Raw genomic sequence first — 17,838 nt, 5'->3', positions numbered from 1 at the left:
TCTTAATTAATGTGACTTGTGTTAGCGTGATCGAGCAATGGAATATTTTTTAGGTGTGTGTTTTGCAATCCTGAATGAAGGCTGACAGATATGGAATGTAGTTCTCAATATCGCACATCTCGCGAAGAAATCCTTGGAAAGGACAAAGGCCAGGACAGCTGTGAGACTTCACAGTAATGAGCTACCTTTAAAAGTCCTCAGATGTGTACTGATGCAGGAATTGCAGTATCCCAGGCTCTTCCTGATCCTTAAGGATCCATATAAGGTGTTGTCAGATATGAAGAGCACTTGGGGGAACCGGAATAGTTTGTTTACTCCATGTGGAGCAACTTGACTCTGTCAAAGTGAAATGCCTCTCTATAACTTCAGCGTGCTGGAGTGATGTATTTTGTGTTCCCTGCTTTTGTAATTTAACCACGGGGTATCCTGGAGGTAGGGCCTATCGTGCAATATTGTGTTACTCAGTTCCATGCTGTGGATCAGTTGTTTTTTTTTTTTTTACCTGTTTGTGCAACTCTTCATATGTCAATGCCTGTAATAGTTGCAGAAATTTTGGTATTGGGAATGAAGCTGGAAAATTTATGGTTTATCTCCCCCGTCCATTAATTTTGCCATTCCATTTTGAATTGCTGTAAGGCAGCACAGAGCATATGTCACAGATCATGATAATCATTAATGGAAACCAGATTGTACATGTTTAGTCTTGTAGGGAGATGTTTTTGGGTCTGTTATTTCATAAAACTTTGGAAGTTATGGCCATACAGCTACTGAAGAAGTAGAAGCAGGTGGATGAAGAGAGTAGTTCATTCCCCAGGGTATTTATCAGAAGCTGCTTTGTTTGGTGAAGCACTGCTTTTGGGATAGATCAGCTGGTTGCTGATGTACATGAAGAAGCAGTGTAATGATGCACAACTGGGATGACCAGTGGTGGAAGCAAAAATTCAGTGTAACGTAGGCCCCTGACCATCTCTGAACTCACTCCAGTGAGTTGGGTAGACAGGGGAGTTCCTGGCAGTGCCAACAGGCATTTTGCCATTCCCATCTGAAGGCTCCCTCAGTTGCAAACTAGCTGAATATTGGGAAACAGCTGTTGGGACTGTTGTGGAAATTTCTGATGCTTTTAGGGAGGAGGCTGCTGTGAAATGCAACAGCAGTGGGGATGTCTTATGGATAGAGTGCTCAACACTGTGAAGTGATATTGGGTAATGAAAAATGCCTTTCCTCTCCCCTTTTCCCATTACCCTATGCAACAAAAATCTTCATGGGAAAAAGTATTTTATAGAATGCCACAAGCAGACAGCATCAGGTGTGGACAAATACACTTACAGCCTCCAGCTGATACTGCCCATAGGAGTAGGTCAGATGAGAACACGTCAGCAATTTAGTCACTATGGATAAACCTGTGCAAGGTGTCTTGACACTGCAGTATGTTAAGGCAGCTTCCAGGAGATGGTAAAGACTTGTGTTCCAAAAACCACTGGACAAAAAAATTGAGACAACGCTGCTGCTCTTTACCAGGATGGCATCCCTCTGTGGGGATGCAGCAGTGGAAAGGGAACACCACCGGGAAGGAAACGCCGGACGTGGCAGTAGGCGTGCCAAAGTCTTTGCCTTTTGTTTTCTCATGAGCTGATGGTGTGAGAATGATGTGGCTCCTCTAATGTCTGTGTTTCTCTTAGCACTGAAAAGACACATTCCTGGTTGTCTTTAAAGAGAGGTTTCAGCAGGTCTACATAGTCTTGGAGGGTGCACAGGTATGGATGCAAGACCCCTGCTCAGATGTGAAGCAGTGCAGTGAGTGACAGGCTGCCTGAAGAGTAGGTAGGAACGTGTCTGTAAAACCAGGAAACCAATAAACATGCTCTATAAAATGATTCCTTTTCATTTACAGTGACATAAAACATCAAAAATTTAGCTCAATTAAAGTATGAGGACATCACTTCAGGGAGGTCAGTTTAAGTGCCCTATCTGTTTGAATGTCTTTTTTTAGACAAACCCTGTGTTCTGGTGATTGCCCTTCCTCATAGATGTATGGCTTCACTAGAGCCATACTCATTTGGCTGAGTTTTCCCATGACTGCTCAATAACAGTACAGAGGGAAACCCACAGAGAATTAATCCAGTCATGGTTGTGCTAATTTCCAAAGAAGCAACTGAAAATGAAGGGAGTTTGTAATAAATGCAATATAAAACCTGTTTACATGACTGATTCTCCTCCCCACCCCCACCAGTCTGACCTTACCTCATTCCAGATTTCCCAGTTCTAGCTGAAAGCATTTTTGTGAAGAATGCTACCAGGAAAATTCCCTTTTTTATCTTGGCTATGAAAGACTTGTATGAAAGACCTTTCAATGGAAAGGGGGAATCTTTCTAAATGGGTTGCTATTGAAAGAGGATTGGTTTATGGTCACATAGTTTGATATTCTTAGGAGGACTATATATTTAATCTTTGATCTAGAAATGATTTCAAGAGTCTGCTCATAAGCTAAATGAATTTCTATCTAAATGTGCCATCTTCAGCTCCAGGTATAACCAGAAGAATTATACTTTTTTCTGAGTGAGTTTTCTCAAATATGGTTTCACTGGATAATTTCAGGGGGTTTTCTCTATCTTAATTTAGCTGGTATATTATTTTCAGATAAAACAACTTGCACAGGCTCCATGTAAATGATTTTTTGGTTCTGTATTCAGAGAGGAAGTAGATTCTCCTCTTTGAGATTATAGTGGTAACATCAACACACTGTCACTCTTTCCAGGACAGATGCAGAAAATTAGGTATTATACCTCATGTATTCCAGTCTGATCTCCAAGAAGAGTCATTTTAAGGGAGGCAAGGTAAATCTTTTATGTATGAAAAGAGTGTTACTGAAGATTTATTCCAAATTTTAGCAAGTGAATATGATTTGAAGCAGTTGTTTTGGCACTTTTTTTAAAAAGCTGTAGTGGAACTTGAAATTATGAGCTTAACTGGGAAAGTAACCTTCTAAATTAATATTTTAAAAATATTAAGAGTATATTCTTGCAAATGGGAATAGAAAAAATGATGCTAATATTTCCCCCACCCCTGATGATTTTGGTCCTAGAAGCCCTCCCCACCTTCATATTTTCATAGTCAAGGTAATAAACATTGTTCCATATCTTTACACAGTGCTTCAGTCACTGCTTGCAGAGACTTCTGGTGGCCCAGTTGTATTTTGGTTTTTTGGTAGGTGTATAGGATAATTTCCAATTCTTTCAGACTATTGACTTTCCTTAATATTTATATCTTCAGAAATATAAGTGTAAATACATGCTGTTCTCAATGACAGTGAATGCTGTTCAATCACTGTTTGCTTAATGATGAGAAAAATCCAACTCAATCTATATATTATTTCTGTAAAATATGCAATTAACTGAACTCACCCTTTGTGCAGTAAACATGCACTTTGGATAATCTGTTCAATGAGAATAATGCAGACATTACACCCATCCTGATATATAGAAGATGATCCATGGGGGGAAAAGATACATGTGCATAAGTCAATTATTTGAGAATAGAGTCCTTAATTTCTTCAGGCTCTATAAAAAGAATTTTGGCATCTGTACATATTTATTTTAGAGATATAGGGGTAAATCTTCAGCACAGAGCATGGGGAGTTAACCATGGAACATTCATTAATGTTAATGGGATTTCTATGGCTAATTCCCCACACTGAAAATTTAGCCCAAAGAGATTTGAAAAGTGATGTTGAGAAGCAAGTTGGTTGGTTAGTCTCATTACTCTCATGTTATTAACTGCTCTATCTGCCACTGGCTCTGTATGAGCACTGAGATATTATACTTAACAGTTAATAATGAAGGGCTGTATGCTAAGTACATATTCTAGTGTGGAGGTAAAATAATGCAGTTATATGAACAAATTTTGGATATTTCCATTGAAAAAACCCTGCAAAACCATAGACTAGAAGGGGAAAATACCTATTAAGGCATATTTTTATACAGCAGAAATGGTTCACTTCTAGTACAGCTTTAGCACCAAAAGGATTTTTTATTTTCTTAGATAGTATTTTACTATTGGGATGCAACTTCAGAGCTGGCCAACTTGTGCAGGGGATTGGACCCACTGACTTCCACGTTCCTTCTAGCACAAATTATTTTAAGATTTAGACTTAGTATAGCATTTTTCTTAAAGCCAATTGTTTTTTTTTTCTTTTGTAAAAGTTAATTGAAATAAGAGAGGAAATTCAGTTTCTGTTTGCCTTTAAATTTTGAAGACTGGTTGGAACCCGGGAGAAGATAAAAAGTTATTTTATATACTAAATGGAGAATATTGTTTCAAAAGGAAATACAGGCTCTAATGAAAAAAGTTTGTCAGATTCATGATGTTCTTTTTCTATGTTAAGGATATGCAACAGAGACTGTACGTGAAATGTGAACATGTGTGTGCACACATATATTCACTTTTTTTTTTTTTTTTTTTTTTTAATCTTAGCAGTTTCCCTTGCTTTTTAGGGAAGCTATTAAATTTTTATTCCAGTTGTGATTCAGAGCAGTCAGGAGCCAGCCATTAGAGGGTGCTTCTGCACCGAGGAGCTCTCTTTCCTTGAAACCAAATTTACTTAACTTTAAGTATTTGTAGATTTAACAAGGAAACATTTTATGTTTCCTAGAATTATCCATTTTCTTCTTTAATTTGCATTCCTTCCTGAACCACTATTCTTTGAATTCAGAGAATTAAGTTGCAGATAATTAAAGGTGATTGAGAGAGGGTGGAATGATTCAAAACAGCCAAATTATTACATTTCATAGTTGTTACTGTAAAAACAAAAGAAAATATACATGGACCCCATGCAAGTGAAAAATGGGCTGGTCACTTATCTAATAAATGACAGAGATGAGCATCTGTACATTATAGCACTTGCCACATTATTACTGCCTTGTTTAGAAATACATTCATTCATTATAACTCCACTGCATATATTTGCAGCAAGAATAGTAAAATAGATGCAGTTTGCAAATTTCTGCCATTGCTAGTAAAGATTTAAAAATAAAACTCTTCAGTGCAATACAGTTGGGGTTTTTTTTCTCTAGAATCATCATGATTCCTCATTCAGTAGCAAACTTAAAAATGCTGTCTCTCTGCTGTAAGAATGTGCAGGCAGCAGAGTAGGGAACAGGATTTATGGCCATTTGTCCTAGGAATACAAATTTAAAACCTGCACTTCTGACCCAGGACATTGGTGCAAGGTTAGTGAAGGAGAATAGAAATAAAAAGATTTCTAAAAGAAAATTCTGCTGTTATGGAATCAGTTCCTAAGTCTGATTGAATAAAATCCATTAAAATTCAAAAGTGGAGCATAGCACAAAGCATTACATCTCAGTTCTGTACCCAGGAACGGTCACGAGCACTCAGCAAAGAAATCTGCCACCTGCAAGTCTTTGTTAAAGCCAGCCTGTGGAGATGGTGATTCTGAAAATACTCCTCCTGGAGAAGTTGATACATCTTTGCACTAATTTTCTGATTCAAGGTAAGGATTTCTGATATCCAACAGCTTTTGAAAGCTGCCCAAACTTCCAAAGACCATCTCAACTAAAATGTTGGTACGCAGCTGGAGGAACTGGCACAGAGCTTGGAAAGGAAAGAGATCAAAGCCTTCTTCAGGAGATTCTTTAGGAGCCATATAACCTCCTAAGCCTTAAAAAGGGTAGCCAAATGTCCCTTCAGGCATAAATGTCCACATCTATATTGCACCAGTATATGCTGATATGCTCATAGTAGTATATTTACTCAAAGGGCTGTTTACTCAAACTGCTGTCTCCAGTTTTCCATGTACAGCACAATATCTTTTCTGAGATTGGGAGGACCTTTCTTCTCAAAAGGCAATGTTTACATTGCAAGAACACATGGAATTAAAATGGGTGAAACTTCCTGATGTCATATTCATTAACAACTTGGGAATTTAGTATTTGCATATATATTTAAGTAATGTGAATTTCAGCATCAGTGAGTGTGCTTTGTGAAGCTGACATACATTGTTGTATAACTAATTTAATTCTAATTCTTCCAAGAGATTATGTGATGCTCATTAATGTTCCTTTTATCTGTTAAAAGGTGTACATTTTTGCTTTAATGCCTGTACTGTCTGACTCATGTAAATTTGTTTTCAATTTGAGAGTGAAACTGGGCAAAAGTAAAACATCTTTCTTTAGCATGGTTGAATTATTGGATACTGTGAATTACTGGATATTGGATATCCTGTTCTTTCTATACAAAATTTGGACCTTCTGAATAAACACATTGGTAAATGGAAGCATGTGAGTGCTTTGAAGGTATTAGGCATTGAAGGTTATGTTGTATCATTTTAAAGGTGATTGTTGACAGGTTTTCAAAAGCATTTTTAGATGAGACTTATGAAAACAATATAAGATACTGAGGAAATCTGTAATGCAACAGTTTGTAATGTTTGCCCAGCAAACTTCAGTCCCAGTCTGATGTGTTTGGCACTATCCTTGTGCAAATCAGAATGGTATTGTACCTTGGAACAAAATATTGCTGTGCACACTCCTCCCACGAGGAGCTTGGACCAATCCCAGTAGTAGTTTTCCTTCTGAGCTGAATGATAACAGGATGCAATTTTAAGTTAGAAACTCTTTGAAAATGAGCTACTTGGATTTTTCTGCTGGTAGCAAACTTGAGTAGCTGCTGTAAATCACTGGTTGGGTTCACAACCGGTATTTTAAAATTAGAGCCAGGTAACAATGACTGATTAATTGAAAATGGAGTCTACCTAATCTTATACTTTTGTAAATTAATTACACCTTCTGGTATTACGCTTTATAATTTTAACAGGATTGGTTCCTTCAGTAAATATTTCTTGAATTAACAAGAGCTGCTTCATATGTTTTTTCCAGTAAGTACCATAAATCCATTAGTTAATGATGGGAGTACAGCAAATAAACATTGTAGTGAAAAAAAAGGATAGATGAATAAATATACTGGATACTCTAACTCATGACTAAAGATAGTTAGGAGACACATATTTTATTTCTGTGCATTTTGTCTCCTTCAAATCTGTCCAGTAAAAAACACCCTCAGTATACAGCTGAATTAGTAAGACAATAAGCCTGAAGCCAGGGAACATATCACCAGTATTATCTGAAAATACAGGGGGAACCAATTCACATTTCTCCCCATAATTTGACTATGTGTTGGTAAGATGCTGCACTCTAGCTGGTGGTTTCTGAAGTATTAAGAGCTGCCAAAAAATCCATTTGACATTTCAATTTTCATTTAATACATAATACTTATGACTTCCACCACTACATTATTTTATAAAATCTCTGATGAACTACTGGTTCCTACCAGCCAGAATTTAGAGCTCTTGCACACATGAAACTGGGGCTGGTGGTTGAAATTGCCTCTCCATCAGTATCAATATTTAGTATATCAGATAAATCTACTGTAATTTTCTGCTATTTCAGGCAGACAAAGTTAGTTATAAAGTGGCACCTAACAGTATTTATCCCATGGTGATAGTATTATTAGCAAGAGGAAAGTTTTCCTTAAAAGTGTTGGATGCCATCCATAATCTATGTGATCTCTTTGCAGATCCTAAAACTCGATTTTTCTTTACTATAGATACTCAAATGTATAGGAATGGTGCTGGAAGTTAGTAAATCTATTGCCATTATGTTGTAGGACAGCTTTGAGACCAAAACTGTTTTAAATATTGGGCAAAGGCAACTGCAGGGATCTGACTGACAGCTGGTCTTACTTGGCTCCCATAAGAGGTAGAATGAAGCTGATCTGAGCTTTTTGACCATTTTGGACCTATCTTTGCATTTTTAATGAGGTAGTTTTCTGAAACTAGCTGATTATTTACTACAGACTGATTATTTGCTACAGCCTGATTATTTTACTGCCATGGTTTTCTCAAGAGTGGTAGGAGAGTTTATAGTTCAGTATTAAAATCTGTGTATATTTTAGTTTATATACAACCCACTGCTCAACAGTTTCATTGTAATTATGAAAATGCTTAAACAAATGCATTTTTTCTTCAAAGTTATTTTCCCTTTTGCATATCTGCGTAATTAGAACACAACATAAACTATACTGTAACATTACAATCAGGAATTAATTATTGTAACATGAAATTTTCAATTTTTTTCTAACTGCAAAGGTGAGTATGGCTTAAAATTGAAAAAATACAGTCCTTTTCATAGAAACTTGTTTGAAGATCATAAAGGAGTACAAAAGAAGAAAAGCTTTTTGTTTGTGTTTGCAATCAAATCTTCCTTAAAAGGAAGTCTGACACACAGGCATTGTAGTTTTTTAAATATTACATTGAAGAAACCAAGATACAAGTCTCACTGGATTAACTAGAATTCAAGTATAGCAGAAAAAAAAAAAAAAACATTTGAAAATAAATGCTCACAAACAAGATTCTCAGTTAGCCTTGCAAAAGGCTATTCAAAGGTGATTTTCAAATATTAGTAAAGCTCAATTTATTGCTTGCCTAATTTATTGCCTGCATCTAAACAAAATAGGTCAACATAAAATAGCTACTGGAAATTATTTAAATGTAAAAACATTCTAAAAAGGAATGCAAAAAACAACATCTAAAGATGTTGTAGATCTAAAAATAATCCGTTTATTCTAGTAAATTTATTCAACTCATACAATATACTCAGAAGTACATTTCTGGTTTTTAGAGGCAGCTTGAAAATTTGCAAGATTTATAAATTAAATCAATGCGTTTACCAATGTTCTTTAGAAAATTCTTGAAGCACATATTCGGTGAACCTGCAGAGTATAAAATGTTAAAGGCCAGAGCTGTACAGTTCAGCAAGAAATTAGTTGGTACAGCTCATAAATGGAAAATGAAATAGTTGTTTGTGCTGTATTTCCAAGTGCTGCTCTTTACCTGACATCTGTACAGATCTGGTTAGTTGTGTGATAGCTAGATCTGGAATAGTACATAAAAATATTGAAGACTCTTATTTGCTTAGGTGCAAATATAGTTAAAATTCAGACTGGAGCCATTGCTTTGGACTTAGTTGATGTTCTGATTCTGTTTATTTCACTGCAGCCCATGCTGCAAGGCAGCTGATGAACCAGGATGCCAATGCATGGAGGCACAAATGGAAGGAAACAATATACATCTGCTGTCTGCAGCACTGCTGTAAACCCACACATTTCCATCATTCATTTTCAGTGAGAACTAGTGTTCTAAGTTCAAAGACCTGCCAGTATAAACTTCCTTGCAAACAGGAATTGCCACAATGGTAGGAGCAAGGACTTTTTCTGTGCTTGGATTATTTGTAGGCCCTTCCACCTTCTTTCTGCTTAGCTTAAAAAGAGAGATTTTGTTTTCTTCTCCTTTGGCTGGTGATAAGAAAACACTGCTACAAAATTTTATGACCTACTGACCTTTAGTATTGAAAAATTGGGTTATTTACAACAGCAATCACTATCTAAAAGAATGTAGTAAAGCAGCTTGACATTTAGTACTTCTGTAATTGCCTTATGTCGTGTCAGCACTGGATATCTGTAGTTTGGATCACTTATCTACTATCTGGTTTATATAAAGGCCTTCAGGGTCTTTATCAAAATGTGTATATGAACTTTTCACTCTGTGAAGTAAAAACCCAGGTCAATTATATCTATTTTCTGTGGCCTTCTTAACTTTTCACACCCACTCCGTCTGAGAGTTGTTACAGATTGTAATACTTGCCTGCAGTATCAATTGGAGAACGCTTCTTAGCTTCATTAAGGTTGTCAGAGGTGTGGCTGATACATAAACTTAAGTGTCTTCTTGACAAATGGCATTACCTCCCTCAAATTAATTCTGCTTCACCGTTGTTAATCTTATTATCTGTTCAGTTAATCAATAGCTGCCTTTCGAAAGAGACGACCAATAATGTGGATTGGAAGTGTGTTTCTGAAGGCAGGAGCCACAGCAGTGTGGCAGAATTCACTTTCTGATCCTGTCATCTTCTACTTGAGCGATAGCTCAGCAAAAACCGGGCCTCGGTTTTGACATGTGAACAATCAATTTGGTGGCAACAAGTTACCCCGTATAGATTTTCTGTAGTATTTTTGCACGTGTCCTTGAACTTCAGCACCCTCTATCTAGCAGACAGAGTTTTTAGTTCAGAGCTCAGAGGACGAACTGGAGAGCTGTCTAAGCCAACAATTCCCATTCTGAATAATGGCCCATGTGCCTTTTTGCCCAATTAATTGTACAAGAAATAATTGATATCAGCTGGAAATAAAATGTTTGTTCTGTTTTACAGAACATTTTTTAGAGCATTTACAGATTTTCAGCGTTCTTACTTTGTGTCAAATAATGTTCTTAAGGAGCTATATGTATATCTTATAGTTAAATATGCAAATATATTAAAGTATGAAAACTCAGTAAATGATGTTGCAAAAAAGAGGATTATTTTCAGATTCCAAAAACAATAAAACAAACCTCACAAAAAATAACTTAATGGAACATGATACAACTTTACAGCATATGGGAATAAATTTGCAATGTATAATTTTCATGCCAGAATTCTTGAGTTATCAGATAATGTATTTCCTTTCCATGATTATTCTGCAAGCCTTACTTAGGCCTTTCTTACAATAGAAGTTTCAGTGTGTATTTTGACAGAGTGCTCCTGTGTGTTGTTCACCCATCTACAAAATAGTTTTCCTATTTAGATTGAGGAAGTTAGAATAAGTAAAAGAATTTGCTTCATTCATGTGCTTGGCAAAAATATTCTGAATCATTAGGGTCTGAAGAGGAAAAACGTAGCAACAGTAAATATTTGCCTAGAGATTCAGATGTATGATGATTGATCAGCTTTCTATTTGTGTTTGTTGCAAATATTCTTAAACCAATATTGTAATATGAATTATTATGCACTGAATAGATTTATAGAAGCATGCCTGTTTTTCTACTTCTTGAAATCAGAGGTTTGTCTTAGTGACAGGGATCTGATTTTCATTTATACAACAAAATCTACAGCTCTTTTCTCAGTGGAAAAGGGATTTAAAGGAGAAGTAAATGAATATGAGAATGAAGCCAGGAGTTTCAGTGCTAGGAGCAGTAATTGTGAGAAGGGACTGGCCTAGGCTCAGAAGGAAATAGCTGCAGGTGAGGGGTTGGACCTCAACAAGCATCTAAGAGAAAGGGAGGAAAAGGAAGAGGAGCCCAAGCCTGCTTGTGCAGGGGAAGGTGCAGTGGGAGCAGAGCTATCAGGGAGCCAACACAGTGTAAGAGTGGGGACTACCAAAGCCACCTTGCCATTACAGAATGGATTCATAGCCCCTTTGATTCAAATTTGTGTTTGTTGGTCAGGTCAGGCTTTTGCTCTGTGTAGCCACAGTGCTTTTGATCTGATCAGGAGTGACAGAGCAGCATTCACTGTTGTGCTTAACCAGAGTCTCACTGGAAATGAAGCTCCAACCCAGGGGCAGTTTGTAAGGCACTGCAGAGTTACAGTGATGGTACACACATCTCAGGCTTTGCCATTGCAATGTGAAAGATGGAGACTGGAACCTCTACTTACCAGAAAATAAACCCAAGTTTCTGCAGTTAAATGAACAAAACATTTACGAGTGCAGTCCCAATAGCTTATTTCCTGCATAGGTGGCAGAGTTACTGTCCCTGAAATCCAAAGAAGGGAGGGTAGATCAGAATGCCATCTTTGCACCCATTTAACTTCTAACCTAACTAAAATTGTGTCACTCTGCTATTTCCACAGTGCCTTACATCCAAACATTTGTGAAGTTTAAAAGTGGTGCGACTAAAAATTCGGAGTTAATCTTACCAATGGGGCCACTGAGCCAAGGCCTTACAACCTGATTGGACTCCTGTAGTTTGTAGATTTCCACACAGGGGCAAGGGACTGTTCACATGTGCCCATCTCATGCTCTGCTCTAGGCACGTGGGCCAGTGTCAGAGATGAGAGCTTTGCTAGGTCATCCAGCTGGGCACACAGCACCATTCCCCAGCTGGGATAGATCTATAGAAAAGCAATCACAGCCTGAGCTGTCCCTGTGTGTTCCTCACTTCTGGTGCACAGAGTCTTTCCTTGTGCCCACCTGCAGATTGGGTCAGCATTTTCAGGAAGTTTTGACAATTTATTTTGTGAGAAAACAAATCAGATTACTTCTAGCTAATTTAGATCAATGGATTAAAAATTTGAAAAGGTTAGACAGACACACAGACACAAGCATCTTTCTTAAGAAACCAAATTAAAACTATCAATATATGTGTATAAATTAAGCATTTTCTTGTAATTGCTGTGCTGCTGACACTTGGTCAAAAAGTAAAGTAAAAACTTGTAGCTGTGAAGAAAGAATCTGGATTGTTTCTACTTAATGCCAGACTACAAAATGAAGTTTTACAAATTCTCATGATTTTACTAACTTCATTTCAGTATGTGTTTTATTATATATCAAACAAGCTGTGGCTTCATACAGCTATAAAAGGATGAAGCCTGTCTTGTAAGATTGGGAGAATATTTTGCATTTTTTATCTGTGAGAACATGATAGAGAAAAAATTTAACTGGTCTATTTTTAAATGAATAAGTACACTAAATTTTAAGTTGATGTAGCTAAAAATGTAAAAGATAGTATGTCTAAAATTTTATTTTATGTGTTTTGCACAAAGAAATTGTTGTATCAACATAAAGCATACATCAAGTAGCTACTGATCTAATGTAGGTAGTTCAATCTAAACTTTAACTTTCAGAGTCAAATACTACATTTTTGAATCATACTTGTGCTGCAGGGAGTTTCTCTCCTTGGTGAAGGACAAATTGGTCACGAAGAGGAAGAAAAAACTGGCAGTGATCTCTACTCCAAATATTATTTCACAGAAATAGAGTTTTCTAGGATGACTTGATGACTTACCTGGTTTGTTGAGCATTAGGTGTCGAAGTTAAAAATTAGCCATTGTGAGTGAGCTGTAGCAGGGCCAGAAATTGGATGTTAACCTTTGCAAGGTGGAGGAAGGGAGACAGAAGTAAGATTGAGGGTAATCTGCTCTGGCATCTACAGCTAGCAGAGCTATTGTATAATCAATCCAAAATCAAATGAAAAAATATGTATTTTTGTGCATTAGAGTTCATTGCACCTATAACATTTTCCATTTCTCTGAAAAAAATTAGACCCATGGAAGAGTAAAGCAATCCAGAATCTGCACCTGGGATGGTGCAGCCCTGGATGTAGAGACTGGGGAATGAGAGCCTGGAGAGCAGTGCCATGGAAAGGGACCTGGGGATCCTGGTCCATGGCAAGTTGAACATGAGCCAGCAGTGCCCTGGCAGCCAGGAGGGCCACCCGTGTCCTGGGGGGCATCAGGGACAGCATCCCCAGCTGGGCAAGGGAGGGGATTGTCCTGCTCTGCTCTGCACTGGGGCAGCCTCACCTCGAGTGCTGGGGGCAGCTTTGGACACCACAACATAAAAAAGCCATGAAGGTATTAGAGAGTGTCCAAGGGAGGCCACGAGGAGGTGAAAGGTCTGGAGGGGAAGCTGTGTGAGGAGTGGCTGAGGGCACTTGCTCTGTTCAGCCTAGAGGAGACCTCAACAAGGGTCTTCAATGTCCTCCTGAGGGGAAGAGGAGGAGCAGGCACTGATCTCTTCTCTGTGGTGACAGGACCTGAGGGAATGGCCTGAAGCTGTGTCAGGGGAGGTTTTTCTTGGATATTAGGAAAAGGTTTTTCACCCAGAGGGTGGTTGGTCACTGGAACAGGCTCACCAGCTGGCCAGAGTTCAAGAATCATGCCGGGCCAGGAGCTGGGCTTCAGCGATCCTTGTGGGTCCTCCCCGCTCAGGATATTCTGTGATTGTGAATTTCCATGGAGTAGGAAAACACGAAAGGGTAGCCTGTGACTACAGCCTTTATTTTTATAAAATAATTTCTGGTATTGTATTACTTGCCAAGAAAATCTGATGACATGTAAGTAGTGAGAATGGATTCTGCAGTGTTTTCTTTTATTTGGGCATTTTGTCCTATAACCTCTGCCTGACCCTATATCCAAAGCACCTCATCTAGTACATGTATGGGTGCCATTGCAGCAGTTTTGTGACTTTGCCATGGCATAGAGGGACCTGCTCCTGACTGACTTTGTATTTTACCTTGCTTCCACTCCTAGGAGTGTGCCCCAAACGACATCAATATTTTGGGGGGGATCCCCCTTGTTTACTTCTCTTTCATTAGGAATGCTGGCTTTCTGGGAGAATGTTCCTGGGCCCACCTTCCATGGAATAGGCAGATGGTCATCACAGGCTGCCCTGCATCATGGCAGCTACAGGGTTTACTCTTCTAGGGACACTTTGGATAGTGTTGTCCCACTGAGCCGTGCTTCTGGCACGCGAACTGCCAAGTTCAGATGGTCTGTTGTAGTCAGCATCTCCCATTCTCGAGCTCAAGTGATGCCTTGTGAAGGCTGACCTAGAAGAGAGGCTAGATGGAGCTAAAGAATAAAGAAGGGATTTATTAGAAGGCCTCAAAAGATCCACTTTGGGCAGCACAAGAGCCCAGCCAGGGCTACACCCCAGGTGAACCCAGAATGGTCACAAAATGGGTGACCAGTCATGTGGTCTCAAATTTTTGTAAGTTTTGGTTCATTGGCATATTGGAGCTAATTGTTCAATTACAGCTTTGGCCCATGAAGTCCCATCCTTCTTGTTTTTCTCTCTTCAGCCCATGTTGTTTCTGCTCTTGGGCCTGAGATCTGGATCATTTGTCCTTGGTGCCCAGCTGGAGAAGGAATTGTTTTGTCTCCCTGCTCTGTGAAGAGAGCTCACCATCCCCTCATATGAAGCCCAGACCCACACAATAAAGCAGCACAGAAACTGAAAAATAGAAAAGCTAAAACCTGAGGCATCACTAGGTTGCTCCTAGTATGTTTTCAGAGATGTTTTGGGATGCACTCACCTTGGGAGCTGAGCTCTGCCTTTCACATGTACCCCATTCCCCCAGGTGACTATGGAAAGAGGAAATGCAGCACCAGTGCCCTGGATCACTCAGGCAGTGCATAGTTCCTAATTATTGGTCATGACAGAACCTATATTGGAGGTGTCAGAGAGGACTCTTGATATCAATTTCAGAATTTGTTGATGTTACAAAGTGGCAGGGCAATTATTTTCTGCATGAATAATTACCAAACTGAAGGGTTTTTTTTAAACAAAACAATCCTCACACAGATACTGGCACAGGCTGACCATTGCAAAACATTTCCATTTGTCAGTAAGCTTTTGCAACTACTAACCACTATCCCTGTTGTTTGTGGTGACATTGTGAAACTAGACAGTAAATGTGTGAGCCAGAAAAAGAACCAGCTGTTAAGCTGAATGCCACTTTTACCTTAAGAGGAGAGTTATTTCAACCCATTTTTTTCTAAATTCTAATCAGTTTTAAAGGGGGAGGGATAGAGTGCTTCAAGCTCAATGGGAGGAATTTTTGTGTTTTCACACCTACCTTCTTGGCTATAGCAGGGTCGAGCCCATGGAGCAAAAGGAATATTGTAAATTCTGAGAGGCATTTTTCAAATACAAAAAGATCACTTTGTCGTCATCATCCTCATCCCCATTGTGCTGGAATATAATGATGTGGGAAATGCTGAGATATAGTTGCATAACTCTGAAAGCTGGCATGTATTCCTTCAAAGGGAACAAGAAAGGATAATTCCTCTGAAAAAAGTACTCAGAGTTGATAATGCCATATTTTTTTACAGAAGCAAATTTTCTCTCTTTTTTTTTTTTTTTTTTTACTTCTACTGTAGAATGTAACTAATCAGAAGGTATTTCAGATTAGAGTTTGTTAGACAGGAACAGTATGTTTGGGCAGTTGTCCATTTTCACTGGCACAACAGTAACAAGCATTCCAATAATTAGCTGGTTAGTGAGTGTTCAGAGTCCAAGGAAAAGGAGAAGAAAAAAATCTAAACTCTCAAAATTCTGGTAATTGACAAATCTCTTCTCCCTTTTTAGGTACAAGGAGAATTTTGCTTCGTCTTCATTATTCCATATGTAGGAATGAAAGAGTGTTCTTTAGAAGTCTGGGTTTTTAACATTTTCTTACAAAATTTCTTTTTTTCACATTTTTGAGGACAAATTTCTTAAAAGTATGCATCTTGGACACTGAGTGTTTAGTGCCCATTTGAAAACTTGCTTCTGCTTTTTGGCAAGTTCCCTCTATGTGTCTGGCAAGAAAAAAAAAGGACTTGAAATTCTTTCCTGACCTGTCAGCTGGGAAGGCACTCAGCAGCATGAAAGCATTATGGGATGGCTTGCTATTCAATAGGAGGACACAACTAGAAGTGTGCATGGAGCCTATGTACAAGGGCTTTGGAATAATTTGGGTGTTTTATCTTAGATTATCTGTCATGCCAAAATCTTCTAGTCTTACCTTGTGTTTTGAATTTGTGCAGCAAGATTTTGGTAGTGGGGGGAAGATTTTATTTTATTTCTCATTATCTTGTTTGGTATTAAATTAAGCTGATTCCCCCAAGTCAAATCTGTTTTGCTCATGATGGCAGACAGTCAGTGATCTCTCCCTACTCTAATCTCACCTCACAGCCTTTAATTCTAGTTTTTCTCTCCTGTCCTGCTGAGCAGAGCAGAGAGAGCAGCTTTGGTGGGCTCCTGGTGTCCAGCCAGGGTCACCCCAGCACACCTTGCTTTGGGGCAGATGTCCCTTCTCTCCTGCTCCACAGATCATCTGCCACTTGAAGGTGTCTGGGTTTTGTTTTAGTCAAGCCATGATAGCATTTTGAGCAGCTCACTCAAAATGATGACTTCCTATTAGGGAGAGATTCTACTCTAGGATCTATTGGCCCTGGGGAATGCAAGTTTTGTTTCACTTGCTCATGTAAGTAAAAAACGAGAAAACAGATAAAATTATATTGTACAATCTCCTTTTACTTTAGTCCACATACTAAAAGAGGGGCTGCCCTCATCTGTATTTATACCAAAAATGGTTCTCATGCTCAACAGACCACCATGCTCCTAATCCTGCAATTTTTCCAAACCTCATTCTCACCTAAGATGAAGGTATATTCCTTTTACTAGGTGTGTATATAGGAAGGTATATTCCTTTTACTAGGTGTGTTGTAAGCTTTTTGTTTGGTTTTGCTGGTTTGTTTTTGTGTGGTTTTTTTTGACAGAACTATGGGGTTTACTAAGTCAGCAAGACTTTTTGTACATTTGGGGATCAGTGGAAAGAAAATGCTATTTCCACTTGGTGCTATTTCAGTGGATTAGGCAGTTCTTCAAACATAAATATTAGCTTGAGTGATAATAGCTCAAGGTCTCCCAGGTTCCTTGGTGCTACCTGAGATCCTTGCACACATTTTTCATCGTAGCACTCTTGACATAAAGGTCTGATACTCTATGTGATAAAAAATCTGCAATTATTATCTAAATTGATTCATTATCTAAGTGATTCATTATCTAAAATTCCCTATGCTCCTTTGAAACACAACATGTCCTCCACTGGGAACATTCAGAGGGATTGTTCAAAGAAACTTAGCAAGCTTTTAATAACAACGTACATAATGCATCAACACATTCTATATGCTTCATATCTGTTGTTTTGTCAGTTCTAATTGATATACTCTTTTGGTTTTGGGTTTTTTTCATTTAGGAAGACATAATTTGTTTTGACACTACAACTAATGCCTGCAAATACTGTGTTCAAAACTGTTTCTTGACTATATTGACATGTCTCAATGTACAGAGTTTAAAAAATTTGGCCCAAAGGTCAAATTCTCATATTTAAACCACATATTTAAGTAGTGGATTCAGTTTTGCATATGTCAAGGTAATAACCATACAGTAAAAAATAGATAATAATGT

The 17,838-nt window shown here is 38.2% G+C and overlaps 1 protein-coding gene across 11 annotated transcripts in view; it reads left to right on the top strand.

Moving 5' to 3' along the window:
- The window catches only part of WDPCP (WD repeat containing planar cell polarity effector), a 148,313-nt gene that overhangs the window by 27,871 nt on the left and 102,604 nt on the right, over nt 1-17,838 (top strand). Inside the window, exon 3 of one of the 11 annotated variants that reach the window (XM_053939604.1) lies at nt 5,372-5,506. The exons of the other annotated variants lie outside the window; for them this stretch is intronic. The gene's annotated coding sequence lies outside the window, so the exon portion shown is untranslated. The remainder of the gene's footprint in view (nt 1-5,371; nt 5,507-17,838) is intronic. 11 annotated transcript variants of the gene reach the window in all.

This window comes from Vidua chalybeata, chromosome 3 (genome assembly GCF_026979565.1).
Source record: "Vidua chalybeata isolate OUT-0048 chromosome 3, bVidCha1 merged haplotype, whole genome shotgun sequence".
Taxonomy (NCBI): domain Eukaryota; kingdom Metazoa; phylum Chordata; class Aves; order Passeriformes; family Viduidae; genus Vidua; species Vidua chalybeata.
The sequence above is the reverse complement of the archived record's forward strand: the minus strand, read 5'-3'. Positions and strand labels throughout refer to the sequence as shown.